Here is a 22,397-nt window from a genome sequence, read left to right on the forward strand (position 1 = left end):
AAGCCCTATTAGAAAGAATATGATGTGAAAAAAAATGAACAAAAGAAGTTACCGTGATGATAGCCCTGATCCTTCCAAGGACATCGTGTACCTTAACGCATGTAAAATACGTAAGTTGAGGGTGACTATTATGAAGGAAAACTTTAAAAAAAAAATTAAAAAAAATGATTGAAACTTTCTTGAGATGATGAGAATTACTTGTGAAATAATTGTTGAAGAGAGGGCTGAAAATAAAGAGAAGAAAATAATGGGTGATGAAGTCTAAAATTGTGAAGTGCTTAAGGAAGTGTAAGTCACTATTTTATAGTTTTCCTACCGGTCCCCTAGCCTACATTACAACCTGTTAAAGTCCTATTTGATTTTATTCAAGTATGCTTAATTAGTGGAGATGTACATAATGGGCAAGCATATGGTTCTTTGTACATACATGTGAATTTTATTTGTGAGTGTGAAAATTGTTCTTGATACGAAGTCCTTAATTTATATTCAATATTTTGAATTGAGTGTGTGGACTATTTCTTTTTGTGAGAGCACTTGTTTCATGATAGATAGGTGATTTTATTAGCTTTCTTTGATGAGAGTAGGTGAGCAAGCTTAAATTTGATATTTAGATGTCTTGCATAATGATTGGGAAGTGTACTTGATATTTTGAAATTGGTATATGGTCTAATTTTTTGTATTAACCAAAGTGATGACATTCCTATTTTGATTTTTAGTGAGCTATAATGTTTGCTCGAGGACGAACAAAAGTTTAAGTGTAGGGTGTTGATGTGAGGTCAAAATACATATTTTTAATCATTATTTGCCTCACATTTATTATTTATATTTGTCTTTTTTTAGCGTGAATTTTATGAAATGTGCTAAATAGTATATTTTATGTGTAGGATTAAATTGGTGGAAAAATAAAGAAGTTTGGAGCTAAAACGAATTAAAGATGGAAGGTTGAAAAATGGACTAAATTCAATATAATAATGTATAAGGAATAAAATGCAGCAGATCAAATTGAAAAAAAAGGCTTGTTGCCACGTGGCAGCAAGTGAATGCAACAACCAATTGTGGAGGCGGTCGGTTATTGTTCACGCTGAAAATAAAAGGAATCCAATTCCTTTTGGTTTTTGATTCCTACTTTAATTTGGACTCAATTATTTTATTTAGGGTTTCTATATCTATATATATGACATGAAAAATAATTCATTGGAGTAGCGAAGAACCAAGAAATAATACACAATATAAATTTTCTTCTAGCTTAGTAACTTTAGAAGAACCGCCGTGGAGGCCAGAGAATTGTGGTTTATTCTTTGTTCTCCTTTATTATTTATTTGTATTCATGATTAATAAAAGATAATTTAGCTATTGTTCTTAAATTTTTATGATTAACACAAGCATATTTATTTTAATAAATTTTGATTGTGTTTTTGAGATAATGAGTAGCTAAATTTCATAACTCGGGTTGTGAGAACCATAATCGATTAACAAAATATGAATAATAACTAAGTAATTCTTGAATAGTGTTTGAAGTATGCATTGATAATTCTTTCGTCTAGAAGTCTTTTAACGGTGCACAACGTTTGAACTCGCCTTGTTGCTACTTGCTGGACCAAGGAGGTAGTTAATAAAAAAAGAATTATCAACATAGATTTAGTGTGATACTATCTAATATTCTAATGTCAATTGGTGCGAGGGTGAAAACTAAGACATACATTGATGTGATGTCTAATATGAGGTAAAGGTAAGGGTTAGTAAATTATACACACGTATCACGGTGCGGGGTGAAATTCTTTATTTGCCGGACAAAGGATTTAGAGATACATAACTTACTACTTTGCATGTGATACACTATGATATGATTACTATTATTAGGATTATCCCGTTATGAGCTTATGGGGAACACATTCCTAGTTATTTCTAATAATCTGAATATAAATAAATACTTAGTTCAAAGCTATTTTTATTATTTTTATTTTATTTCAATTTAAATCCCCCCATTTTTATTTAACGACTATCGAGTTAAATATTTGCTATTGACAATATTCTTCCATATTCTCTGTGGGATCGGCCCAGACTCATAGTTGGGTAAATATATTGCATACGATCATTTATATTTCTTTTCAAGAAGTTGATTTTGACGTTATCTAGGAGGCCGACATGAGGAGAGCATCTCCGGCGAATACATCTCCGGAGGTGGATGCCGATTCTATACCTGCAGAGGCATCTTTGCCTACTTCGGCCTCTGGGCCTTCAAGTACATCTGCTCTGACTTCTTCTTCTTCACAGGTCCTGCGTGCCTCTACCTCTGCCCAGCCCGCCAGGATCACTCAGGCTATCATCCTGAAGTTGGGACACCTGGCCAATTCAGCTGATGTGAGGGCGGCCTGACTTGAGAGATCCATCCCATGGATGATCGAGAGTGCCATCCTTGATGCACTTACCACCTTCAGACTTCCATTGACACTCTCACTAAGAGAGTTAAGGCTTGTGAGGGTAGATAGAGGGAGACCTCCGAGGTTACGGCCTTGAAAGCTGAAGTTGCAGATTTGAGAAAGGACGTGGACTATCTAAAGTCTACTGACTTCACTTCACTACAGGAGGCCGTTGATGATGTTGATGCCCCAGAGACTTCTGGGATTCCTCCGGCTACCACCGGAGATGTACATAGGGATGGCACAACAGCTGACGAGTAGGATGTAGAGACCGACGAGGTGCAGATTGAGGTGTCAGAGGAGAGCATTTATGGAGACCTGCTTGACCTAAAGGAGACGATTGTACAATTGGTGATCCAGACATCGCTGACAGAGACATCTATGGTAGCTCCTAGTGGATCCGGTACTGTTGATGCTACTCCGGGAACCGATGCCCAGACCGATGGAGCAACTGTTTAGACAAGATCCCTTTTTACCTCCCTCTCTGTTTTATTTTTATTGACCTTTGGATATTTTGCTTGCATTTGAGGACAAATAGCTTTTGTTTTGTGGTGGGGTGAGGCCTACCTTGTGTGATTGTTTTTCTGTATATATTGAGTTTTTGAGCTATAAATTGTGTTTAGCACTATTTTTGTGGATTATTGAGCTTGTGGCTTCTTGCTTTAATTGTAAATGATTTTTTACCCTTCCGAAAATATTTGTGCCACCTCTTGTTTGTGTTTGAATGTGGTTGTGCTCTTGCAAATTTGAGTATCGATCTTGATCAATATCGATGACTTGAATAGTGCTCATAATCGAACAAAAATGAATGTGCGGCTACGATGAGGCCAAATGAAATTGCATAGGCAATATGTGAACTTTGTGCATCTCGTTGTGACTAGCCAATTTTCAAATTGAGTTTCTTGTGATGAACAATGCACACTACCGAAAGTGTGGAGTCTTGTGTGATATTGGTGTCAATGCCTTGTATGATGAGCTTATCGTGAACCATGTGTGATGACACCTAGAATTTGCCCCGTTGGTCCAGTTGACTAAGTGATGCAATCTCTTGAAATGACCTTATACCTCTTTTTTGTGGCCTACCTTGTGAGTGTGTGAGCTTCGCTTGAACACCTTTTGAGCCTTACCCTTTTCTTGCAAGAAACTTGATGAAATTGTGACCTTTCTTGATCCATTACCCTTAATCCTCATGATTTGTGGTTTGTTTGAATAGCTAACTCAGGCCAAAAGCCTAAGTTGGGGATGTGGTGAAAAGAGAAGGTAAATCAAGAAATGCAAAGAAGTCCCCTTGACCCGTGATTTTGAGAAAGATGGAACCCCTCCATAAAAAAGAAGAAGAGAAAAACAAGAAAAGAGTGAAAAAGAAAAAGAATGAAAAAGTTCTGGAATAAAGTTGTGAAAATGCAAAAAGAAATAGGGTGTCCAACAGTCCATGGAAAATGAATAATGAGTGACTTCTGAGCATGAATGAGAATTAGAAAGAGAAGTTAACAAAGTGTTGTTCATACCACATTTCATGAGGATTACAACCATTGAGCCTAAATGACCATACCTTTGCACTCAGCCCCGTTACAAGCCTTGAAAATACCTTTTTGATATTGAGTGAGCTGAAACAATTGTTGATTGGAAAATAAGGGCAAACCTATGGGTGAAGTCATGCATTTTGTTCATCTTTGAGAGTGTGAGTGTTAATTGTGATTCTGGAGCTATAACTTGTTGAACTACTGTGTGTGAATATGGAATCATTCTTTGTGTGAGGGCATTTGAGTACCTTTGTCGAACTTGAACTTGCATTTGAAGCAAGTATTGTGAACTTGAGATTCTTTGATAATGGTGAGTCACAACTTGAATCTTTGAGTGCACAATTGATCCTTGCATGAGTAGGTTGAATCTTTTTGTGTGCATTCATGATTGAGTCTTGTGTATCACTGTTTGAGACATCTTTTTGAACTGTTAAACTTGAGTTTTACTTGAGGACAAGCAAAAGTTTGAGTTGGGGTGTTGATGAGTCCATGATTTGGACTCATTTACAGATTTATTTGGATAGATTTAGTGTCCTCACATGCTTATTTTGTGTCAATAACTGATGTAAAATCCTTGTTTTCCAGGTATTTGGATTGAGGAACAAAGCATGGACACTAACGAGCAAAAAGGAACAAGACAGCTAAAAGAACGAAGAAATGAAGGCATGTTGATCGCCTAATCCATTGGGTGAGTCGCCGAGTGGCTAGTATCTCGCCTAAAGTTCCAGTGTGCCAAGCCTTGAAGGAGAAAATCAAGTTGGCGAGAGAAAGGAGCAGTCGGCGAGTCGCCAAACAGTTCCACGATGCAGTGATTGGATCGCCCAAACTTACAGAACTTGAAGATGGTGAAGGCCATTTCAAAAAGGCAATGAAACTGACCAAATGTCGGATCGCCGAGTTGATCGGCGATCCCGACTTACTGCGCCGAATGGTCCTTCGCAACATATTTTTGGCAACTATAAATACATTTTCAAAAATTATGTTTAGTATCAAATTTTATTCTAAACATTCATTAGAGAAATTTTTGAGTTTGAACTGAGAGTATTGAGACTAAACTTTTCCTTAGCTTTGAAGAATTGAAGTTTTTCATTTTTGAGAATTTGGAAGTGGGTCTTTGAGATTCTTCAACTTAGACCTTTGTAAAGACGAAATTAATCTTACCCAATTGATGGAAACACAATTTGGTAACGATTTTTATCTTTTATGATGTCTAGCTAATACCCAATTCTTGGGGTGTGATTATGTGATTATGGGTTGATTTAGTTGGTGGGTATTGTTAATTGTTACTGTAATTGTAGTTTAAAAGTGATTTCAATCCGTAATTGTGGTTCAATTTAAAGGGTTGTAGTTGCATGCAACTCTATCTTCATGTTTTTGGCTTGCACGAGAGAGAGGTTTTAAAATCAAGATTACTAATTTGATGGTCTATGGGTATTGGGTTTTCACGGGTTCAGCTCGAGAGAGTGAATCCTTAACCCTTTTCCACACATTCAGCTCGAGAGAGTGAATGGACTAAAACGTAGGTTGTTCTTAATTGCTACTTGTTGGTGTTCGAGAGAAACCAACTTGATTCGGGGTAAATTGTTCGAGATAAAGTTTATCCCCACTAAAGTCTAGCTTATTCACTGATTTACAGCTATTTACTAATAGTTACAATCACCCACATATCTATATTAGCTTATAATCCAATCACATCCCAAGAACCCATCTCATTACTTGTTAATTTGTGTTATTTGCTGCTGTCGTAGTTGATAATTGAAATCAAAACCCCCCCTGTTATTTGACACTTGTGTCACCCTTAATTTGAAGTATACTTTTATTCGTAAATGTCTTTACCTATGATTGACTAGAACATATTCGAACTTTGCTCTTGATTCTCAAACACGTACCACTCCCTATGGGATTCGACCTAACTCATTTAGTAGGGTTATATGCTGACTAACGATGGTTGACTCTTAGAACTGAATTAAGTGTCTTTGGTAGCGTTATTCAATCAGACCCCGAGCCCTCCCACAGCTGTGGTGGCCTTCACGAGCCGTCAAGCCCCTCGTGTGGAGGAGGCTGTTTTGGGCAGCTTAGGGTAGCTACTGCCTCACCACCACGAGCCACACCACGAGTCGTAGTCCTCACCACGAGCCGTAGTGGTGGTTGTGGGAAGGTGGGCAGTGTTTATGGAAGAGTGGGCTGCCCTAGCCCTCTTCCTTGGCCCTAGCTCTCTCACTTAGGCCTAGTTTAGTCTACTAGATTTCCGAGGTGCTAGATTATCTCCTCCTTGGAAAAATTTATCCTCGAATGACGTTTCTAGAAACCTTACGGAAGTAAAGACTCAATACTAGGAGTCCAACATGCATGCAACTCATCAAAATGAAGTAAACCAAGGAGGAACTTCATCTCCAAGATAAACATACTCAATGCATCACAAGGAAGTAGGAACTACATCTCACAACCCATTATGCATGAAATTTCAACATTTCTCATGTTCAAGGAGGAACTACCTTCTCCAAGCTAAAAGCATGCTCAACATAATCTCATGGAGCCTATATGCAATTCACTCTCAAAAAGCATATCTAAAGCATGTTCATCAATTCATCTCATGAAGTTTATAGGCAACTCATACCCAATGCACAACAACATGAGGTAAATTAATCATATAAACTCATTTTCGTTCAAAACACAAGTTTTCATGAACATGCATCACATAAGAAAATCATGGAAACACATAAAAACACATGACTCCCAAAACAAGGACAAACCAAGGGGAAACTCATTACCTCAAGCTAGAATAGGAGTAGAAGGAAAAAGATGAGGATATCGAGACTTCATATCGATTCCTCCACTAATTGATTACCTCAATTAATTGATTCCTCCACAAAACCTCCACAAAAGCTATTTCCTTCAACTTCTTAACTTGTTGGTCCAAGATCTCAACCGGAGTTTCCTCATAAGAAAGACTTTCATCAACTCCCAACCCTTCTAGGGAAACTATGGATGTTGGATCTCCAACACACTTCTTAAGCATAGAGACATGGAAAAGCGGATGCACCATTGCCAACTCATTTGGCAATTCTAGCTCATAAGCAACCTTACCAACACATCTCAAAATTTTATATGGGCCTACATACCGGGCACTAAGCTTCCCCTTCTTGCCAAACCTCATTACACCCTTCATGGGTGAGATTTTTAAGTAAACCCAATCATTAACATTAAACTCTAGATCCCTTCTTGTCACATGGGAATACGACTTTTGTCTACTTTGGGCCGTTTTCAACTTTTCCCTTATAAGCCGAACTTTACCCATGGCCTCTTGTACCAATCCGGGACCTATGAGAGTAACTTCACCCACCTTAAACCACCCTATAGGAGACCTACACCTCCTTCCATAAAGAGCTTCAAATGGGGCCATACCAATACTATAATGGTAGCTATTATTATAAGCGAAATCTATCAATGGCAGGTGATCATCCCAACTTCCCTTGAAATTGATGACACATGCTCTCAACATATCCTCTAAAGTTTGGATAGTTCACTCCGCTTGCCCATCATTTTGGGGGTGAAAAGCCATGCTAAGCTTAACCTTAGTGCCAACACCCTTTTGGAATGACTTCCAAAATTGAGAAGTGAATTGGGTACCACGATTGGAAATAATGGACAAAGGCACTCCATGCAACTTTACCATTTCTCTCAAGTATATCTTGTCATGGTCCTCCGCCGAATAATAAACTTTGACGAGGAGGAAATGAGCCGATTTCGTCATCCGATCTACTATCACCCAAATAGAGTCATGTTGTCGCTGGGTGCGAGGCAAACAAACTATAAAGTCCATATTCAAGTCTTCCCACTTCCAAGTAGGAATACTAATATCTTGGGACAAACCTCCTAGTTTTTTATGCTCAACCTTTACTTGTTGGTAATTTGGACACTTAGCCACAAATCCCACAATATCTTTCTTCATCCCATTCCACCAATAAACCTCCCGTAAGTCACGATACATCTTGGTGGCGGGTGAATAGAATACCGCGAAACATGGTCTTGGTCAAAATCTGTTCCCTCAAGTGATCCACATTCGGAACACACAACCGGCCTTGGTATATAAGCACACCATCTCCCTCTTGAGAGAAAGCCTCAACGGATTTCTTAAGCACCGCCCTTTTCAATTCTACCAAAATTGGATCAAGATCTTGCTTGGCTTTCACATCCGCCACAAAAGATGATTCAGAACCATTGTGAACCATGACACCACCTTTGGTGAAGTCCACTAGTTGAACACCTAACCGAGCTAATTTGTGAACATCTCGAACCAACTCTTTCTGTCCCTCTTCAATATGAACAACACTACCCATAGATAACCGACTAAGAGAATCCGCTACCATATTAGCTTTACCGAGGTGATAAAAGACACTCATGTGATAATTCTTCAATAACTCAAACCACCTTCTTTGGCAAAGATTCAAATGTTTTTTATTAAACACATATTGCAAACTCTTGTGATCGGTAAACACATCTACATGTACTCCATACAAATAGTGTCTCCAAATCTTTAAGGCAAAAATGACTGCCGCTAACTCAAGGTCGTGAGTCAGATAATTTTTCTCATGGACTTTAAGTTGGCTTGAGGCATAGGCAATAACTTTCCCATTTTGCATAAGCACACACCCTAGCCCAATTCTCGAGCCATCACAATAAACCACAAAACCATTTGTTCCTTCCGGTAAGGTCAACACCGGAGCAAAAGTTAGTCTATCCTTCAACTCTTGGAAACCCTTTTCATAAGCTTCGGACCACACAAACTTAGCCTTCTTTTGAGTCAAAGCCGTCAAAAGAGAGGCAATTGAAGAGAAACCCTCAACAAACCTTCTATAGTAACCGGCCAAACCGAAGAAACTTCTAATATCTGATGGAGCTAGAGTTCTAGGCCAACTTTTGACCGCATCCGTCTTCCTAGGATCTACCTCAATTCCCTTACTCGAAACAAAATGGCCAAGGAAAGCTACGGACCTTAACCAAAATTCACACTTGCTAAACTTTGCAAAAAGTTGTTAGTCCTTATGAACTTGCAATACAATTCTCAAATGGTCAACATGCTCATTCTCAATCATTGAATAAATCAAAATATCATCGATAAACACAATCACAAACATGTCAAGGTATTGTCTAAACACCCTATTCCTCAAGTCCATAAACGTCGCCGGAGCATTAGTTATAATACCCCATATGCTAGAACAGACCAAAATGCAGATTTCAGAGTTGCAGGTGCAACCCACGATTGCCACTCACGGAACTTAGGGTGACCCATGGCCCGTATTATTGGTTCGTAGATGGCTACATGTGACCCTTCCCCAGAAAACCCCAGAAATTCATCTAAGTGTCGACCCACGGCCGGACCTACAGACCGTAGGTTAGTTCACGGACTGTGGTCCGTCTCCGTGGATCAGACCCCTAGCTTCAGCTCCCATTCACCGATCGACGGTTGACCAGCACAGATCGTCGATCGATATACGGTCCGTCGGTCCCGTCCGTTGGTGACCCCAACAACTTTTAAGTCAGGGGTCTTTTGGTCTTTTTCTTATGCGTTGGACCCCTAAACTACGTCGTTTAACCCTTAAACTACGTAGTTTTGGTTAGTTTTAGCCTAGTAACTAAATTAGAATCTACCCTAAGCAAATCATTCACCAAAACTTAAAAAATTAGAACGCAGAAGGAGAAAGAGTCGACCAAGCCCTGGTCCAAGAACACAATAGGTTTTCATCAATTTCAACCCCGAAATCAAAAGATTTATCCGTGGAATTCGTCACCAGGTATGTGGAATTTCACTAGTCCCTATAATTCAGTCGGATTCTTGACTCCCTTAATATTATCTAGACCTAAGGTTTCTAGAATATCAGCAAATTAATATAAATTAGTTACTTAAATGTTCCTAATCAGATTTTCATGATTTTAGTATGGTTTGGTATAAATTCAGAACCTTAGCTATGTATTTCTTTTAGTTCATGAATTGCACATGCTAGGTCAGTTTATTCAGTTATACATGCTCCAGTTATGAATCTTCAAGTATAAGTACATTAATATTGCATTTTAAGTTAGCATGTCAGTATTTTCAGCTATCCAGTATTACAACATTTCAGTTATAAATTGCTAAATTACCTAACCAATTGGGAGAAGCTTAATACCGAGTGGACTAGCGTCAATCACCTGCAAGTCCCAGAACTACGTGCCCCGTAGGTTGTAAGTCCCCTCTGTGGGCATTATTTTAGTGATCATGCCAATCATGCCTCTATAACTATGGCAGGGTATATTGGGTCCTCTTGATGAGGCGTATACATCGGACTACACGTTTAGCTCATGTGGTTTTATATCAATTATTTGTAGCTCCCACAGTTCAGTCAGATTCTATTGCATTGACCATGTTATCAGTTACAATTAGATTTTAGTTTTAGCATGTTATCAAGTTAGTCATTGCATTCAGTAGTTCATGATTCAGTGTTTTCAGTTTAGTATCATGTTTAACTTTTATCATTGCTCAGACATTATGCTTTGGTTCAGTTATATTATTATTCAGCTTTACTCTATCCTGCATGCTCAGTACCTTTCAAGTACTGATGCATACTCTGCGCTACATCTTCTCGTGTTGTTGGTTCAGGTACTCAACAGTTAGATCACACATAGATCGGTTTCTGATATTCATTTCAGCAGTATTAGTGGTGAGTCCTCATTCTTCGAGAACAGTTGACATGTTATCTTTTCATTTTAGTCTTTAGTTTTCAATTTTTGCTAGATTTAACTGGGGCATGTCCCAGTACTTCATGTCAGTTTAGAGGCTTATTTAAGACTTAGTTATTTTCAGCTTTAGTGTTTGAGTTTGACTTTTCATTTGTATTCAAACTCTAAGTTTTCTTTATTCAGATAGTATATGGGTATTCCCCATCATTTCAGATTATCATATGATTTAGCTTCCGCACAGTGTTTTATTGATTCAGTTTAATTTAGTATGCTTATGATATGCCAACATGGTTAGCTTAGGGTCACTCGTGATCCTAGGTCCCGTATCCGCGTCTAGGGGGTAACCTTGGGGCATGATAAACTTGGTATCAGAGCACTAGGTTTAAGTGTCCTTGGATGTCTGAAAAGCCGCACTAAGTAGAGTCATTTTCATGGGTGTGAAGTGCACAACATCTAATGAGAGAGAGGCTACGAAGTGTTTTAGGAAAACTTTATTTTCTTGCTACTCGTATCATGCGTGAGGTATGATCCAACTTCTCATTCTAATCCTTCGTTATGCGTTTCAGATCATGCCTCATCGTAGAGCTTACGTAAGGAATGTGAGTGCTAGGAATGCAAACGCAGCTCCTCCAGTCCCAGATTAGGAAGTTTTGAATGCTGAATTTCGGAACGCTATCCAGTTGTTGGCTCGGAGTGTGACCAACAAGAACAATCAGCAGATTCAAGTTCCGACAAATGCTAATGTTGGGTCAACAACTGCAGCTAGAGTTCAAGATTTTGTTAGGATGAATTTGCCTGAGTTCTTAGGATCACAAATTGGTGAGGATCCCCAAAACTTCATTGATGAGGTCAAGAAGATCTTTGGAGTGATGCAGGTAACTGGGAATGATCGGGTCGAGTTGGCATCTTACCAGCTGTTGCTCCCCAATATACACGCAAGTGTACGTGGTCGCGCAAGTAATATAGATTCTTAAAGAAATGAGTTATCGTTCCCAAGGGACTTATGATCAACTTATATTCACTTAATTCTACAACTAAAAGTAAAAGTAACCTTTTCAAGAGTTGATGATTTATTGTTCATCTACTAATAATTATGCACTAATTAAACGTAACTAATTGTGAACAACTTTGATATAATGTTTCAAGCAAGTTAAAAGCAATTTCAGGGCTGTAGCATATACTGAATATCCTGTATCATATTATTAGCTTAAATTAATTTCAGTTGTCAAGTTACTGGTTTATAGGGTTGATGGTATGATCCGGGTTATACACCTCTCGTTGCCTACCCCAATTAGCTATCTAACTCATCGTTGAGTGGGGATAAATAGACTAACTGGCGAGCATTTATATTTCATCCTATTTCGTAACCAAGCAAGGTGTTCGTCTGGGTATCACTCCTGAACACTAATCACCTCAATTTAATGGGTGGACCAAGCTCTCTATATTCTCTGCTCTATCTAACCTCTCCTCTCCCAATTTTAAGGTTAGACAATAGATTTGTCTTATGGTGCGCAAGCATAAAATACTAAAACAAGAATATAGAAGTAACTTATAATGACAACCGAAAATTAATTCAACAACCTTAAATAGTCAACAATCAATTCGTAGCTACACGCCCCAGAACTAGAGCGTTTAGCCACTCATGCTATTAGAAAACAAGAAATTACAATAGTTCATGCAAATTCCAGAAAATAGAAGAGTTAAAGGATTAAAACCTATTACAAACTTGAATTCTTGCTCTTTCACACTAAATCAAAAGTTGAACGCCAATTATGGAGCCCTAAGGATCTATTTATAATAGTAGGAAAAGTTGGAACAAATCCTACTCAAATTAAGAATCCTATTTAATGTTTAAAACTTGGAAAAGTCAACAAAAGATTTATGTGTCGCGCCTCTCACTTGACTCTGACGTCCCCTCCTTGGCGCGTCGCGCCTCTCAACGCGCCTGAGGAGGGACTCTGAAGTACCACCAGTGCGCGCCGCGCCAACCAGTGCGCCAACCACTGGTGGTTTTGCCTTGGCCATTTTCTTGCACATCTTTGCTCCTTCTTCTTCATTCCAACTCCAATTCCTTCGAGTGCTCCTGAAACAACTAATCATGTGTGTTAGTGCACAATCATCACAAGTTATACCAAAAATCAAGTTAACAACTAAAGATCATTCCTCAATCTAATCAATTCATGGGTTAATATAGACAACTTAGGCATATAAATATGCCTAAGATCACCACCCCACACTTAGACTTTTGTTTGTCCTCAAACAATCTCTAGACTATCAACTCTTTTACACAACCCTTGGACTTATCAACCCACCTTAAAAATCAACCAAACATTTTTTAATCATGATTTTGTAGTTCACAATGGATTCAACATTTCACAACATTTACACCAAGTTACAACACATGATCAAAGAATGACCCTTTTATTATTTTTCCGGGCTAATGCAAACTCATACAAACACATTAATTAGATAATTTTACACATGCCATGAACGCCCTCACTTGTTCTTGTTTAGTAAAGCTTTTCACTCAAACCACTTGCAATATCAACAAGGGTTATTTTTCAAACATCAACTCACCCTCACAAAAGAAGTTCTTACTTTTCTCAACATACCATAAGCTTGCCAATAGTGTATTATTACTTTCGCACATATTTCTTAAGGAATCAAGAGGACTTTCATTAGGTTGTAATGTCGGCTTAAGGTAAGGGAGGAAATATTTAGGAATCATTTTAGTGACTACACCTCCCTAATGCACATATCATTATTTTGCCAACAATTTTTTTTATAGCTCTTCTTTCCTCCTAGTACACACTTCATGACTATTTACCCTTTTTGTTGCTCCATATTTGCCCTTTATTTCTTTTTCATCATGTTTATTTATTTTATTTTATTTTTTTCATGCCTTTGCACTAGCCACCCAAACTCTAGATTTTTAACATCCAAGTAAGGTACATATTATCCTTGATAGGATCAGGGCCAATGTTTCGAGCATAATTCTAAATTAGCCACCATCAATTTTAGTCGAGGTGCACATTCTCGCTAAGGACCATGGCCAACATAGAATTTCCTTTTTCACACAATGTAGCAATTCACCCTTAGCTATGTTAACCAATATTTTCCAACCCTTCTTCTCAACATAGTGAATTAAGGATTTTTCATAGGATCAAAAGACTTGGTATCAAACAACGGGTTTCAGCTTATCATGTGGTTTATCAATAAACAAGGCTAAAGGCTCAATGGGGCTTCACTAGGGATGATTTCAATGGTAGGCATACAAGTAGAGTTAAGAATTGGCTATTTCAAAGAAGCGCCTCAATCATATTCCTTAAGTCATATACGCTACTAATTCAACACACACAAGGCAAGTTCTAGATATCAAGTTAAGAAAGAACCAATCAATTCTCACCACACATGGCATTATGACACATATAAGGATATATCAACCAACATGCTCCTACAACTTGCATTACGGTATCATTACACAATTAAGCCCATTGATTTTTATTTTGAGTCAAAACTAAGAACACATGCTTGTTACAAGGTCATCAATCTATTGCACTTTTCCACTTGTGACTACCCATGACGTTTGGCTAACTTTTTCGGACATAGTTTCAAAAGACCAAGGTTGGTTTCTCAATCCTACTCTTCTATGTGACTAATTGTCCCTTAAGACGGTCGTCATCCATCCATCATTGGGAACTGTCACTCCTATGACGACTCTAAGACACAATAAAACAATAACCTAGTCCTAGTCGGTTCAAAGGGACAATCCTCAGTAAAAGTACCAAAAACAAACGGTGAGGAACCCAAAATAAAATAAATTTTTTCAAAAATTTAACTAAAAACTACCACTATACTCGATAAAGCGGTAAACAACTATACACAACAGAGACTTATTACCCCACACCACACTTTAAAAATAAACACTGTCCTCAGTGCACAATTAAAACAAAGTAGAAGGTTAGGAACACTCCCTGGGGCCTCTAGGCCTGGTCGTCATCGTGATCAAACACCATCAAGGCATTCGCCTCCGCATCCACAACATCATCATCCTCATCATCCATAGCCTCGTCAGCAGTAGCCTCATTATTATCCAAAGGCTCTAAGAATGCGGGACCAGTCCTGCATAAGAATGCTGCACTTTCAGTCAAGGGGTAGCGCTCCGCCATGGTCTCCATCTCCGCATCTGTAACTGGATGGCCACCTATCCGCAGCTGCAATTCCGCCATCCCAAACATTCTTACCATGGCACTGTCATCACGGGCTTGCCTCTCTTGGGAAGACAAGACATGTCCATGAGACGTGTCTAGCGCCTTGGTGCGAGTCACATCAACCAACTTACCTGTCAAATCCGGGTGTTAAGCAACAGTCATGTCCACTGCTTCCTCTTCAATACCCTCAGCCCTCAGAAAACGGGTGATCAACACCCCGTAACAGAATCTCCACCTCAAATTATTCCTAAATTTCATCATATTTTGCCTCAGTATTTCCCTAATATTAATGGGCATTCCCTTCATCAGCATATAGACTAACACCACCCTATCGCTTGTCACATCATTCAAATGTTTGGCAGGCAACAACACACTACACACTATCTTCAACCACACCCTAGCCACCTGATTAAAGCTAGCAAAATTGAGGGTATTATGCCTCCCAGTGTCCTTACTCCGCTCCCACCTAGCATTCGAATCAACCCCACACAAGATATGTCGGATATCCCTATAACGAGGTTTATCCTTTAAGTCATTAAACACATCAGGGTAACAATTTGGGGTTCCCAACAATTCATTCAGAATACGGGAAGAAAACTTGACAACTTTCCCCCTAACAGGCACAGTTTTATATTTCGTTTCAGTTAGCCAATTAGCATAAAATTCTCGCACTAGTGTCAAATTGCAATCCCTCGGATTGTCAAATATAAACCTCAAACCCAACTCATGAACAGTCCGATGTATATCAGGAAATTGTGACTATAACCTTACCTCATTTACAAATTCATCACCCATATACTTCGCTTCTCTTTGGCATTCGAACCATTCCCACCTATACCTTTCCATAGCCTTTTCCCCAAATTTTTGCACTGGTTCCCGACTATTAGAGAATTTTTTTTTGTGGAGAATGATGATTTAGAAGTGAAAGAGAAGTGGGGAAGAAGAAAGGTGTAGTTGTGAGTTTAATGGAGGAAGGAGAAGGGTTGGTTTTGTTTAATGGGGGTTTGTTAATGGGGGACAATGTGAATTTGAATAGGGAGGATGAGAAGAGTTGGAGAGAATTTGGGGGTTGAGTCGGGTGAGAATGAGAGAATGAGGAGAAGAGTGAAAGATTTTAGGAATTTAAGGGATGGGTCAGGGTAAATCCGGGTCGAAACCCGGAAAATTAAGGGATGGGAGGGGCGACGCACCGCTCAGCGCGCCTGAGAAGTGCCCCAGTTAGTTGGGCCTTGGCGCGGCGCTCCTCTCAGCGCTCCTGAGCATCTCCTCTGATGTACGAGTGCAGGCGCGGTGCGCCAACCAGTGCGCCTGGTAATTTGTTTTATTTTTTTTGTCACTATTACAAGCTAAGTTACAAATAATAAAAAATCCTATTTAACTAACACTAAGAACTAAAAGAACTTCCTAGATTCCACGAATTGAAACAATGCTAAAATTCAAAATTGCAAACACAAACTCCTTATCTATTACATATTGTTCATGGGTTGCCTCCCATGTAGCGCTTGATTTAACGTCGTGGCACGACGCTGCTTGGATCATTCCTCATTTAGCTCAAGAGCTTCCCGATCACGATCCGAATTCTCACCAAAATAGTGTTTCACCCTTTGCCCGTTTACCAAGAACGTAAGGCCAGTCTTACCTTTAAGTTCAACAACCCCATGTTGTGTCATTTTGACCACTTCTAAAGGACCACTCAACTTCGACCTTAGTTTTCCGAGGAATAACATTAGTCTAGAGTTAAAGAGTAGTACATTATCTCCTGGCTTGAAGGTATGAGCTACTATGTGCTTGTCATGCCACCTCTTTGTTTTTTCTTTGTATAGATTGGCATTTTCATACGCGTGGAACCTAAACTCCTCCAGTTCATGCAGTTGATTCACTCTCTTTTTACCGGCTAGCTCGGGGTCTAAGTTCAGCTTCTTGATTGCCCAATATGCTTGATGTTGTAATTCCGCCAGAAGGTGACATGCTTTCCCAAATACTATGTGATAGGGAGAAGTCCCTATAGGTATCTTATATGCGGTCCTATATACCCACAACGCATCATCTAATTTCTCAGACCAATCTTTCCTTTGCGCATTCACCGTTTTCTGCAAAATTTGCTTCACCTGTCTATTTGAAACCTCAACTTGGCCACTCGTTTGAGGATGGTAAGCTGTAGCAACCTTATGACGAATACCATACTTCGCAAGAAGATTCTTAACAAGATGGTTAATGAAATGCTTACCTCCATCACTTATAATTGCCCTTGGAGTGCCAAAGTGAGTGAAGATGTGCTTCTTTATGAACTTTATCACCATTCTTGAATCATTGGAAGGAAGAGCGACCGCCTCAACCCGTTTACTAACATAATCCACAGCCACAAGAATGTATTGGTTTCCACTAGATGGTGGGAATGGACCCATGAAGTCAATACCTTCTACCTCAAAACTATTACTTAGCGGTATCTCATGTCTTCTTGAAATAGTACCCAACCGTTGGCATTTATCACAACCCTTCACAAAAGCAATAAAATCTTTAAATAACGAGGGCCAAAAGAAACCAGATTGTAGTACCTTATGAGTAGTGCGCTCTTATCCATGGTGACCTCCATATGGGCTAGCATGACAACTTTCGAGCACTTTGTGAATCTCAAATTCCGGAATGCACCTTCTCACTACCTGGTCTACACCTTGCTTGAACAGGAATGGTTCATCCCAGATATAGAACTTGGTATCATAATTGAGCACTTTATTTTGTTGGGTGGTTGCACCCGGAGGATAATCTCCACTTCCTATGAAATTCACAATGTCTGCATACCATGGCACTTAAGAGATATCTAATGCCATCAATTCTTCATCCGAAAACTCTTCCCGGATTCGCTTACCTTCAATCACATGTGAAAAATCCTCCTACCTAGATAAGTGATCTGCTATTTGATTCTCAGTACCTTTCCTATCTTTTATCTCAAGGTCAAATTCTTGGAGAAGCAATATCCATCGAATCAGCCTTAGTTTAGCATCTTTTTTGTTGAATAGGTACCTAATATCTACATGGTCAGTAAAAACAATCACTTTAGTACCAACCAAATATAATCTGAACTTGTCGAAGACGAACACTAGAGCCACCATCTCTTTCTCAGTCACTGTGTAATTAGCTTGTGTAGAGTCAAGGGTCTTGCTAGCATAATAGATCGAGTGGAACACTTTATTCTTTCTTTGTTCCAACACTGCACCCACTGCTACGTCGCTTGCATCACAAATGAGTTCAAATGGTAATTCCCAATCAGGAGCAGTTAAGATGGGAGCCTCAATTAAGTTCCTCTTCAACATCTCAAAAGCTTTTAAGCACATCTCATCATGGGAGCCTCAATTAAGTTCCTCTTCAGCATCTCAAAAGCCTTCAAGCACATCTCATTAAAGTTAAACTTCACCTCTTTCTCTAGAACGCTGCACATGGGTCTTGCTATCTTGGAAAAATCCTTGATGAATTGCCTGTAAAAACCTGCATGACCAAGAAAACTACGCACACCTTTTACAAAAATGGGAGGCGGCAATTTCTCCATAACTTCTATCTTAGCCTTATCAACCTTCAAACCAGATTTAGACACCTTGTGTCCCAACACTATCCCCTCTCTTACCAAAAAATGACACTTTTCCCAGTTTAGAACTAAGTTAGTATCTTCACATCTAGCAAGCACTTTATCAAGATTTCGGAGACTTATCTCAAAAGACTTCCCAAAGACGGAAAAATCATCCATGAACTCCTCAACAAAGTGTTCCACCATATCATGAAAAATGGCCATCATACACCTTTAAAAAGTCATCGATGCGTTGCAAAGTCCGAATGGCATGCGCTTGAAAGCATATGTGCCATAAGGACAAGTAAATGTGGTCTTTTCCTGATCCTCGGGTGCAATCAAGATCTGGTTGTAACCTGAATATCCATCTAAGAAACAATAGTACTCCTGCCCTGCTAGTCGGTCAAGCATTTGATCAATAAAGGGAACGGGGTAGTGATCTTTCCAGGTAACATCATTTAGTTTCCGGTAATCCATGCAAATTCTCCACCCGGTCACTGTTCTGGTAGGAATCAACTCGTTCTTTTCGTTCCTTACCACTGCCATACCTCCCTTCTTGGGAACACATTGTACTGGACTTACCCACTTACTGTCACAGATTGGGTACACAATTCCAGCATCTAGCCACTTTATGACTTCCTTTCTTACCACTTCTTTCATCACATGATTTAGTCGACGTTGATGTTGTGCTTTGGGGTTTTGATCCTCTTCCATGTAAATTTTGTGCATGCATAAAGCCGGACTAATCCCATGAATATCAGTCATCTGCCATCTAATTGCTTTCCTCCTCCGCTTTAAGATCCTCAATGCTGCATCAACCTTTAAGTCAGACAATTCTACAGAAAGTATAACAAGCAAGGTTTCATTAGTACCCAAATAAGCATACCTTAGGTGAGCCGGTAGAGTTTTTAGTTCCAAAGTACAGGCTTATTCTATTGATGGCTTTGGTGGGGCCCCCAACTCGCGTTCTAGTGACTCCACTTGATTCCTACGAGTGTGTACTAGTGCTAGATTTAAGCATGATTCAATCTCTTGAGCTTCAGTGTCTCCCTCTATCTCATGACCCACTAACACTCTTTCTAAAGGATCTTCGGGCACAACTACTTGTGATTCTACTATGCGATCAACCACAGTAATAGTAGATAACTCTTCATAAATAGAAGGTAATTTTAAAGCGCGGTAAACATCAAATACCTCTACCTTATCATGTGCCCTCATGGTTAGTTGACCAGCTGCTACATCAATCAATGCCCTACCCGTGGCCAAGAAAGGTCGTCCCAAAATGAATGGAACTTCAGAATCGGGTTCAAAGTCTAAGACCACAAAATCTACCAGAAAAATCAATGAACCTACTTTGACTAACACATCTTCTACCACCCCCTCTGATCTATCAATGGATCTATCTGCAAGTTGGAGAATAACAGTGATTCGCTTTGGACTACCTAACCCACGCTTTTGATACAAAGATAGAGGCATCAAATTTATACTTGCCCCCAAATCACACAACCCCCGGGCATGAACACTTTTCCCAATTGTAATCTGCACAGTAAAACTACCCGGATCTTTTAACTTTTTGGGCAGTCTGTTTTGGATCCTTGAGCTGCACTCCTCAGTAAGTGCTACAATTTCATATTCAGTGAGTCTCCTGTTACTGGTCATTATGTCCTTCACGTATTTAGCATACTTCGGGATACCCTGCAAAATGTCAACCAAAGGTAGATTAATGTGAACTTGTTTAAGGAGAGAGAGAAACTTACCAAAGCATTCATCTTCATTCTACTTTTTTGGCCTCTATGGAAATGGAGGTGGTAATTTATTTTGAGGAATGGGTACCTCAACATTGGAGCTTTTTACTACCTCTTCCGCCTTCTTTCTTTGTTACTTACCTCAGTGTCTCTTTTCTTTGGAGCTAGTTCCTCTAATTGCATCCCACTTCTAGTACTTACTGCATGCAATTGCTTTGGATTTGGCTCAGTATCACCAGGAAGCCCGCCCAGGGGATGCAAGTTCAAGGAATTAGCCACTTGCACAACTTGTTTCTCTAAACTCATTTGCGACATCTGGATGTTTCTAATGTTTTCATCCTGCTTATCTATTCTAGCATTTAATTTGGTCCCTATTTCAGTCATGAGCTTTTGGAGTAGCTCTTCATTGGTCATCCCCTCTTTTGGTGCACTAGGATTTAGGCCTTGGTTAGAATTTAAGCATTGTTGCCCAGCTCCTTGAGAACGGTATTGGTTAACCCCTTGCGCCTGATTTTGGATTTGGTTACCACCCCATGAGAAGTTAGGATGGTTCTTCCAACTAGGGTTGTAAGTATTACCATAATTTTGCTGCACTCCACCTCTTTGTGCATTACCCACATAGTTTACGGAATCCGGGTTTGCCTCACATTGTTCGGTTTCATGAGTTCCACTACCACATACCTCACACCAATTTGCTGTCTGTTGTACCATGTTTATCGGTGCCTAATTTAGAGCCATTTATTTAATTTGTAAGGTTATGTTATGTTGCATTGCATCTAATTTGGCATTTATGGCAGTAGCTTGGTCTACATCTAAGATCCCTGCAGCCTTTTGGGTGGGGGTTCTAGACATTTCCCCCTCATACTCTTGGTTCCCTTCTGAAAGTTTATCGAGTCGGGCGAAGAACTCTTCACTAGTTATGGATAGGGCATGTCCACCTGCTGCACTATTAAGAAGAGCACGAGCATTATAGTCTAAACCCTCAAAGAAAGAGCAAGTACCTCATTGGTTTGCATGTGGTGTGGGCAAGCAATCAACATTTGTTTGAAACGTGCCCATGCTTGGTACATGTCCTCCCCTTGCTTTTGAACAAAGTTTATTATCTCCCCTCTCAACTTCGTGGTTTTCTTGGATGGGAAAATCTACTCAGAAACTTTTTTGCTAGATCATCCCAAGTGGTGATGGAGTTTTGTGGCTCAGAGTCTAACCAACGTCTTGCAGCTCCTAACAATGAGTAGGGGAACAAAGTCAACCTTACATAGTCTGATGAGACTCCAATTGGGATGTATGTATTGGTAATTTCAATGAACGTCCTAAGATGGATTTGAGGATCCTCATGGGGGAGACCAGTGAATTGCCCATTAGTATGGAGGATCTGTACCATGCTCTGCTTTAGTTCAAATCTACCCCCCGATGGAGGTTTTCTAATACTGGATGCCAAGTTGGCTGTGAGTGGGACTACCACATCACAGACTAGTCTTGCGGGAACAACAGGCAGTACTCCTTGGTTATTCGGGTTCCTTGGGTTATTCACATTTTCTGGGTTATTTAGGTTGTCTTAATAATCATCATCAAAGTTTCCCGGAATACCTAACCCCAATTCTCCTTATCATCCCTGATTCATTTTTCTGCGCTGGCGTAAAACTCTTTCAGGTTCGTTGTAAGGTTCGACAAGATCTCATTTCCGAGCCAGACCTGAAAATCAAGTACCTACAATACACAAGCTAAGATCAAGTAATTAATATCTGAATATATTAAGTGTAGACTTAAGAAGATTGAATATAAATCAATTTCTAAGTCCCCGGCAGCGGCGCCAAAAACTTGTTACTCCCCAATATACACGCAAGTGTACGTGGTCGCGCAAGTAACATAGGTTCTTAAAGAAACGAGTTATCGTTCCCAAGGGACTTATGATCAACATATATTCACTTAATTCTACAACTAAAAGTAAAAAGTAACCTTATCAAGAGTTGATGATTTATTGTTTATCTACTAATAATTATGCACTAATTAAACGTAACTAATTGTGAACAACTTTGATATAATGTTTCAAGCAAGTTAAAAGCAATTCCAGGGCTGTAGCATATAATGAATATCATGTATCATATTATTAGCTTAGAATTAATTTCAGTTGTCAAGTTACTGGTTTATAGGGTTGATGGTATGATCTGGGTTATACACCTCTCGTCGCCTACCCGAGTTAGCTATCTAACTACATCGTT

The 22,397-nt window shown here is 39.4% G+C and overlaps 1 pseudogene; it reads right to left on the reverse strand.

Annotated features, from left to right (window-relative positions):
* Window positions 1–16,406: 16,406 nt before the first annotated feature.
* Window positions 16,407–20,886, reverse strand: LOC107060397 (uncharacterized; annotated as a pseudogene).
* Window positions 20,887–22,397: the final 1,511 nt, after the last annotated feature.

Source organism: Solanum tuberosum, unplaced genomic scaffold (genome assembly GCF_000226075.1).
Source record: "Solanum tuberosum cultivar DM 1-3 516 R44 unplaced genomic scaffold, SolTub_3.0 scf00079, whole genome shotgun sequence".
In the NCBI taxonomy this organism is placed as follows: Eukaryota; Viridiplantae; Streptophyta; class Magnoliopsida; order Solanales; family Solanaceae; genus Solanum; species Solanum tuberosum.